Genomic DNA, 9,281 nt, shown 5'->3' on the forward strand with positions numbered 1-9,281 from the left:
GGGGGATCATTATATGAATATTAAGGCACAATTTTTATTTATGAGGACATACACATTTTAGATGCCTCAGAGTAAATTTTCTCTTCAAATCTGTTAAATGAGTCTTCTCGTACTTTTGGTTCCCTTATGATTTGCAACTATTTCATAAAGTAACCCTCCAGCTACAAGCTAGGGATCTGAATTGATGGGATATAGGAAGAAACACACACGAAAGCAGTCCACTGAAAACTAAGATTTCTTTTTATTTCCTGTTTAAATGAAAAAGTAAAGGTAGTTTGTATTCTAGCTTACACATGGATTCTTCTGGCAAGCTGCTGGTTACCCTGGTTTGAGAAGTCCCTAGTATCAAAATCTTTGAAGTGCTTAATAAAGACACCTCAGAAGCAATGCTTAGCACAATGCCATATAATAAATTGTGACTGGTGGATAACAGAGTTTAGTTGTGGTTGTGTTGGTACATATTATGTTACTAAAACTATTCTGCTTGTCCAAAGGAAACCAAAATCAATGTAAAAACACCGTGAAAATGAGGAAAATAAATTGTATCTTACGGGCCTGTCCGCCTTGTTTTAGAATGACTCAGCTTCCTCCAGCATCTTCCCATTCCAACCTCTGCCTTTCAGCCCCTGCCCAGACCTACACCTGCTTCATGACCCAGAGCTCATGAAGTGACAATCACTGTCAGGTATTGCAAGGCCTGCTTTCTAGAGTTAAGTCCATAATGTTATTCACTAACGTGTTAAAATTTTAATAGCGAGCATTCCATGCTTTAGAGCAGAAGATATCTGGGCATATCCAGATTTCTGACAAATCCTTAGATTTCCTATTTCCTCTATAGGTATTGCCAATTTAATTAGCAAGCCCTCTGAGTCTATTTATCTGCTATTATGACTGTCTCGAGAGCTCTTTCTATATGTATAATATGATAATTATAAGTCAAAGGCCCTTGAATTAATGACAGAATATTATCCAGATTGAATTAGGAAACATTGTACCTGGTTAGACTCTGCAGAAAAACAAAACAAACACTATTAAGTAGTCTTCTGCCTCTTGAAAATGTGGATATTTAAAGTCTCATTTGATCAGTCAGTACTGGCAATGATAGCCTGAATATATCCTAACAAATGCTTCATTTGTTCTTTCCCCCCGACCAAATATCAATTTCCTTTCACACTGCATCTTTATTAGATTATCTTTCTTATAGGTTGATGTAGATGAATTCATTTGTCTGGCCAAATGCATCAGGAGGATTTTCTCAGACATGTTGATGCTGAGCACATTACATTTTCTCATCCTGTTATCCTGACATGTTTGGAGATATTTTTTCCTCATCTATTTTGTATTCAGTTAATGCTTTTATTTAAAGTGATGCTTACTGCCAACAACGGGTAATACATATATGTACTGAAATAGAAGGTACAAGATTTTCCAAATTTTAATGTCCAAACCAGACTCTCAAATGATATAAACAGTTATCACTGTAAAAATATAAAATAATTAGATTTTCACTAAATCTTTAGACATCTAAAGAGTATGTTCCTGGAGAGTTAATATGTTTGTATTATTTATTTTAATATCTTAGAACTTAGAAGGTAAATTGACCACAGTGTCAATTAAATCATTACTGATTTCATTTTTACTTTAAGCAATCAATTACTTTAAGCAATGTCATCATCCCAGCGCGCCTGGATGGCTCAGTCAGTTAAGCGTCTGACTTCGGCTCAGGTCATGATCTCGTGTTTTGTGGGTTCAAGCCCCGCATCAGGCTCTGTGCTGAGAGCTAACTCAGAGTCTGGAGCGTGCTTCGGATTCTGTAACTCTCTCTTTCTCTGACCCTCCCCAGCTCACGCTCTTTCCCTCTCTCTCTCAGAAATAAATAAAACATTAAAAAAATTAAAAAAAAAGAAATGTCATCATCTGTAAAAGTCATAATGTCTGGATGTGGTTCCACTTATTTATATTATGGAAGGAATGCAAAGTAACATTCATCTGAACTCATGTTAATCCTCTAGCTTTATTGTGCCTTTTAGAATAATTTAATAAGTGACTGGAAGATTTTTAGTTTGCATTAGAGAGCATAGGCTTTCTTGTTGACTTTAGAGATATATTTATTAATAAAATTAAATTGTGTATTTACTGGACCTCAGGGGACTTTATGAGTATAAAATAAATAAACAAATGTGGCTCATGAGGCTATCATGACCCAGATGATACGTTTCCTGCACTCTACAGCATACATTTTGCAAATGTTCCAAAGCGCCTGGTGCCTGTGGCAGTAAATGTACTAAGCCATCAGCTGGTAAATGACTTTGGAAATTAGTTGGAGGTTAATTCTCTGCCTCATTGGCCCCCCAAAGTGGACAAACTGTAATTGATTTTGATAGCTTTCACAAAGCACTTTTTTTCTTGTGAATAATGAAGGTGTACTCACAGAGACTTCCTCTGGTTATAGGAACAATTAAATGGATATCAATGAGATGTCATTAAGAGTTTATGTTTCTGTGCTTAATAAACTCTCCCTATCTTTAGCAGTTTCCTTGCTTTTAAAATACTACAAATTCTTAACTGCCGAATGGTTCATTTTTTCTGTCAAGTATTTTTCATTTAATTCAAAAATTTTGAATTAGAACTAATATTCTATTTCTGCACATACAGTTACAGAGAGAAGCAGCTAAAGCCACGTACATCCATTTGTACCCGTAACTTCATGGAGGAAAGAATTCAGAGTGATCCTCTGGGAAAGTGATATCTTCATGTTCATCTTGAGTAAAGGAGGTAAAATTGATCAAATACATATTCAATCACTGTCATAGATCTTGTTCAATAGTCATATCGAAAAATTAAGTCAATGTTTTTCCATGTAAGTGGATTTCTCTAATCTTTTACTCATGAATCTATTAATCTTTATCTTTTGCACAATCTAGAACTATATTTTGCATAATTTACACCTATTAAAATCTAAATTGGGATATCAGATAGGATATTCTTCAAATAGTATACCACGCTAATATGTCCATTATCCAATACGATGTCTCCCAAAAAGCACTTAGTAAAAATAAACCTATTTTCTTCACTATGGTACAAATAATAAAAAAAGAAAGATCTGCTAATTAGTAAGATTCTTCTATATATTCATGGGATTAAAATGCAGATTAGTGAATTACTGTCTCTATCTTCAGTTAAATTTACAATTCACTGAAAAATTGTAAAATCTGGAGTATTCAGATAAACTTTTTTTATCTTGGTGAGTAAAATGTTATAGTTAGTTTTTTATATTTATATTTCAATATAATAATTTGGTGGGAATGGAGGAGACCATGTAATACAAATTAAACAATGAGATTTTTTTTTTTTTTGAGAGAGGGTGAGTGAATGGTTCAAGAGCAATGGAGGAGTAGAGGGAGAGGGAGAGACAATATTAAGTAGGCTCCATGCCTAACACATAGCCTAACACATAGCCTAACACAGGGTTCCATCTCAAGAACAGTGACATAAGGATCTGAGCTAAAATCAAGAGTCGGATGCTTAACCAACTGAGTTACCCAGGCACCCCCTTGAGGAGATATATTTAATTGATTCAATGACCCATCCTAAACATGCAAGTCTACCTTGCCCAGGAGATTTAGTACAATTTTCTTTTTTGCTTTCAATGCCTTTTGTTTTTAGCCTCAGTCTTTCACTTGATGAGGAACTGTTTATGTGATATAAAGAGATCATCAAAGCCAAACCAATCTGTGAGAAATTCAAGGCGTATTTCTCAGACCATCAATTTCCTTATTGGTAACAATGGAAGGAAAATAATTATCTTTTATCATTAGCATGAGATTAAGTGAGATAATGGCCATAATGCACCTAGGACAGTGCCAAGACTTCAAGCGTATGTATTAGTCAGCTCAAACTGCTTTAATTAAATACCATGGACTTAAACAACATAAATTTATTTCTCACAGTTCTGGAGGTTGGAATCCCAAGATATGCTAGCTGGTGGTTCCCAGTGAGAAATTACTTCCTGGCTTACAGATGGCTGCTTTCTCATGATTTTCTTATATAGAACCAAAAAAGACCCCAAATAGCCAAAGAAATCTTAAAAAATAAGAATTCATGGTATCACAATACCAGATTTCAAGATATATTACAAAACTGTAGTAATCAAAACAGTATGGGATTGGCACAACCATAGGCACACAGATGAACAGAACAGAATAGAAAGCCCAGAACTAAACCCACAATTATATGGTCAATTAATCTTCAGCAAAGAAGGCATATGCAATGGCAGAATGACGGGCTTTTCAACAAATAGTGTTGGGAAAACTGGACAATGACATGCAAAAGAATAAAACTAGAGCACTCTCTCACACCATGGACAAATATAAACTCAAACTGGGTTAAAGATTAATTGATGTGAGCCTCAAAACCACAGAAATCCTAGAAGAGAGCACATTTCTCTGACATTGGATGTGGGAGCATTTTTCTAGATATGGCTCTGAGGCAAGGGAAACAAAATAAAATAACTTATTAGAACTACATCAGATAAAAAGCTTCTGCACAGCAAAGGAAATAATCAACAAAACTAAAAGACTACTTATGAAGTGGAAAAAGATATTCATAAATGACATATCCAATAAAGGGTTAGCCAAAACATATCAAGAACTTACACAAGTCAACACCAAAATACCAATTACAAATAGGCAGAAGACATGAACAGACATTCCTCTAGATGGCTAAGAGACACATGAAAAGACATTCAGCATCACTCACCATCAGGGAAATTCAAATCAAAATCACAGTGAGATATCACCTCATACCTATCATAATGGTTAAAATCAAAAACACAAGAAACAAGTGTTGGCAAAGATGTGGAGAAAAAGGAGCTCTTGTGTATTGTTGGTAGGAATAACAAACCAGTACAGCCACTGTGGAAAATGGTATGGAGGTTCCTGAAAACTTAAAAAAAAATAGAATTACCATATGATCCAGTAATTTCACTCCTGGATATTTACCCAAAGAATACAAAAAACACTAATTTAAAACACTATACCCTATGTTTACTGCAGCATTATTTACAGTAGCCAAATTATGGAAGCAACCCAAATGTCCATTGATAGATGAATGGATAAAGATGTGGTATACCACACACACACACACACACACACACACACACACACACTGGAATATTATTCAGCCATAAAAAAGAATGAAACCCTGGTATTTGCAACACTATGGATGGATCTAGGGGGTATAAAGTTAGGGAAATAAGTCAGTCAAAGATAAATACTATATGATTTCACTAATATGTGGAATTTAAGAAACAAAGCAAATGAGAGAGAGAAAAAGAGACAGACAGAGAGAGAGAGAGAGAAAGAGAGAGAGAGAGAGAGAGAGAGAGAAACTGAAAGACAGATTCTTAGCTATACAGAACAAACTGAGGGTTACCAGAGAGGAGGGGAGGGTAGAATGGGTGAAAAGGTGAAGGAATAAAAGCATACTCATCATGATGAGCACTGAGTAATGTATTCAGTTGTTGAATCACTACGCTGTATACGCTGAAACTAATATAACACTATATGTAGGGGTACCTGTGTGGGAGGAGACATATAAATTTATAGTTGGGTTGGAAGCCCAAGATATGAGTTGGGCATCCAACTCCAGCTCAGATCATCATCTAACAGTCTGGGAGTTAGAGCTCCACATCGGGCTCTGTGCTGACAGCTCAGAGCCTGGAGTCTGCTTCCGATTCTGTGTCCTCCTCTCTCTCTGCCCCTCCCCTGCTCATGCTCTCTTTCAAAAATAAATATTAAAAAAATAAACAAACAAAAAATATTGGGATTAATATTTAGAAAAAAAGAAAAAAAACAATTTAGAAAAAAAGAAAAAATAAATTAATAAAAGCCTAAAAAAAAAAACGTTAAAGTACTTCTTGGTACAAGCTCTACTTTCACTTCAGTTGGAGAGATGGAGATTGTGTGATATATTTTAGATCCTCTTTCTAAAAGTCCCACCAACTGAGTTGGCCTGATTAAATTCCATGTCCTCTATGGGTTTCTCTGTGAGGAAGCAAAGAGGACTTTTTCTTTCTTTATGCTCTTAACTCTCTGAACTGTGTTTGACATGGTCAAACACAGTGTCCTTAGAAGCCAGATAGAGCCACTAATAGGACTATTTGGCATAATAGCTGGGGGGTAATTGCTCTCCAGTTCTACAGATTTACTAGGAGACTATTATTGCTCTATTAGAGCTCTTTTAGAGCCAGCTGTTTAAGCAATGAAATTTTCTCAAAATAGGCCTTTACTGACAATTTTCCTCTTTATAATTGGTGCTATTGCCTCTATGAGCTCGGTTTTCCTTTTTCTTTTTAGGTGGCTGATGGCTCTCAGAGTTCTTTCAGAGATGATGCAAAGGATTGGGAATAGTTATCTCCCTCCCTTGACGATTTCAAAATAACTAATAATATTTTCACAAATAAATTATAAGCCAAATGCAAATTCTTCATAAAGCACAGTAAGTGAAATATTTAAACTTTTAGACAGATTTAACAGCTGTTTAGCTCTAGTAGAAGACCAAAGAAATGATTGGAAGATATGTTAATAGAACATATTCAAACTAATACAAAGACAGAAAGAAAAACCAAAAAATTGTGTCTGTGCGTATCTGTGTATGCGAGAGACAGTGGAGGGGGAAGAGAAAAATGGGGGTGGAGGAGAAGGAAAGAAAGCCAGAGAGAGAGAAAGAGAGAGAGAGAGAGAGAGAATGAGTTGGGAAATGGTGTCAAGAAGAGAAAGATAGTGCACAGAAAAATATATTCATATAGGGAAGAGCTCAAAATTATCCAAGCTGATGAAAGATATTAACCCTCAGTTTTCAGAAGCTCTACAAATCCATCCATGAAAATACAACAAGAAGTATATCTAGAAATTATAATCAAATGACACAGAAAAAAAAATGTAAAACCAGCCAGAGAAAAGAGGCATATTTCCCTTAGGGGAAAAACAATGATTCTGAGATGTGCCATGTCAACAGAAGTAGTGGAAGCCAGAAAATAATGAAATGCTATGTAATGTTCAGATCAATTAATTCCAATTGTAAACTATACAACTATGTCCTCCTAAAAGGAAGGGGAAGTAAAACAATGTCAGGCATTAAAAACTGACAAAATTCAACAGAATCACATACATATTATAAAATGCATGAGGACAAGTCCTTCAGACAGAAGGTAGGCTCACAAAAATATTGAAAAAATGAAAAGCCAAAGAAAAGCCAATGTGTGAATAGACATAAATATTGACCTATGAAACATTACATTACATTTCAATACATATATAGAAATTAAATGTGTGTTAAAAATAATACAAATTGTGAGAGAAGAGGATAGTGAGGTAAGGTGATCTAAGTTACTGCATTATTTGAGAAGTGGTAATAAGTCAAGGAGGCATTTTATCATCTCTTAAGTTAGTACTAAATAAATAGTGAAAAGAACATGTAAGTAATGGCTTGGTGTAGGGTAGGGGGAGAAACAGAAAAACAAAAATATTGATTACTCTAAATAAAGTAAGTTAATAGAAAAAGAATGCAAACTATATAAATTTAGTAGAAAATAAAAAAAATTCTATATAGAAATTCAAAGACTTTTAATCTAAGTAGATTAAACACTCCAATTAAAAGATGAGCATTGTGAGATTGCGAAAAAGAAAACACATTTATATTCTGCTAAGGATCCACTTAAAATATAAGACATTAGTAAAAGCATTTGATAAAATTAGAGACATATTCATGCTACCTAAAATGAAAACGCACAAACAGCACAAAGACATAAGTTTTGGAAAGAAAAAAGCATTTTTTTTTTTTTTTGCAGATAACATGATTATTTGTGTTAAATGCCCCCAATATCTAGAGATGGATATTATGATTATGAATTTAGGCACTTACTGGAAACAAGAATAACATTCATAGTTAATTATATTTCTATAACTTAGAAATAAACAAATAGAAAATTAAATAAATGAAACTCTATTGTGTAGAACAATCAAAAACATCAAATTTCTATGAGAAAATCTGATGAAAGAACTCTACTATTTTTAAAGCATTATCAAGATGTGTTAAGTTCCCAAATAAATTGAAAAATGTTTTTCCTTACACACTGGAAGAGTTGGTATTGTCTGTTCAACACAAACCCAATAAAAAATCTAGCTGTTTTATTTTCTCTGACAAAATTGAAAAGTTAATACTACATGTAATACTAAAGGCAATCAGGCACAGAGGTCAAAGTAGAAGACTTAAACTAAAAGATTTTAAAGATTATTATAAAGCTAATAATAGAGAATAATACTCTGGTGTGGATACAAGATTAGACAAATGGGAAATTGGTAGTGATTCTAGCATTCAGATGAAGGCCACACGTATATTGTCACCTGATGTGAAAAATATGGCTCTACACTGCAGTGAGGAAAGGATGGTCCTTTCAGTGAATGATGCAAAGACAATTAGATATGAAAAAAAAATCAGTTTTGACTCCTACCACATTTAGTACAAAACAATAAATTTAAGATGAGTATAGATTTAAATTTGAAAGTAAAACAGTAAAGCTTTTAGAAGGAAACGTTATTTTTGTGATCTTAGAGTGGACTAAGGTTTCTTAAATTCAACACAAAACTTGGTAACTCATAAAGATTTTACAACTAGATTTCATTAAAGTTAACAACTTTTGTTCATCAAAAGACAGCATTAAAAGATGGGAAATGAAAATCACTGAGTGAGAAGATATATTTACAATGTGCACTTTGGACAAAGTACACATGAGGAGACTATATAAGAACTTTTCCATACCAGTTACAAAAACAAGACAAAATATTTGAACAGACATGACATTAAAAGACTATCAAAATGATCAATACATGTATAAAAGGCCCTTGAACTCATTAGTAACAAGGGAAATGCAAATTAAAGCCATAAAATGTTATTACTAAAAACTCATAAAGAATGGCTTAGAGAGAGAGAGAAAATGTCAAAATAACAATTTTTGTGTTGGGTTTAAGGAAATGTCAAGGTTATGGAGTAAATGGAACTCATTGCAGTTCTTGGATAAATGTACATCGCCACAAGTTTGGAAAATTGTTTGTCAATATTTACTACAGTTGAGCTGTATGCATGCCCCTTTATTCATGCTCCATGACCCAGCAGTTCCCTCTTTGGGATACACTCAACAAAACTGTGTGAATAAGTTAACCAAAATAAAGGTATAAAAAATGTTCACAGGAATGCCATTAATTGGAGTATACAAAGGGAAA

The sequence above is a fragment of the Hyaena hyaena genome, unplaced genomic scaffold (genome assembly GCF_003009895.1).
Source record: "Hyaena hyaena isolate Hyena2069 unplaced genomic scaffold, ASM300989v1 scaffold_1215, whole genome shotgun sequence".
In the NCBI taxonomy this organism is placed as follows: domain Eukaryota; kingdom Metazoa; phylum Chordata; class Mammalia; order Carnivora; family Hyaenidae; genus Hyaena; species Hyaena hyaena.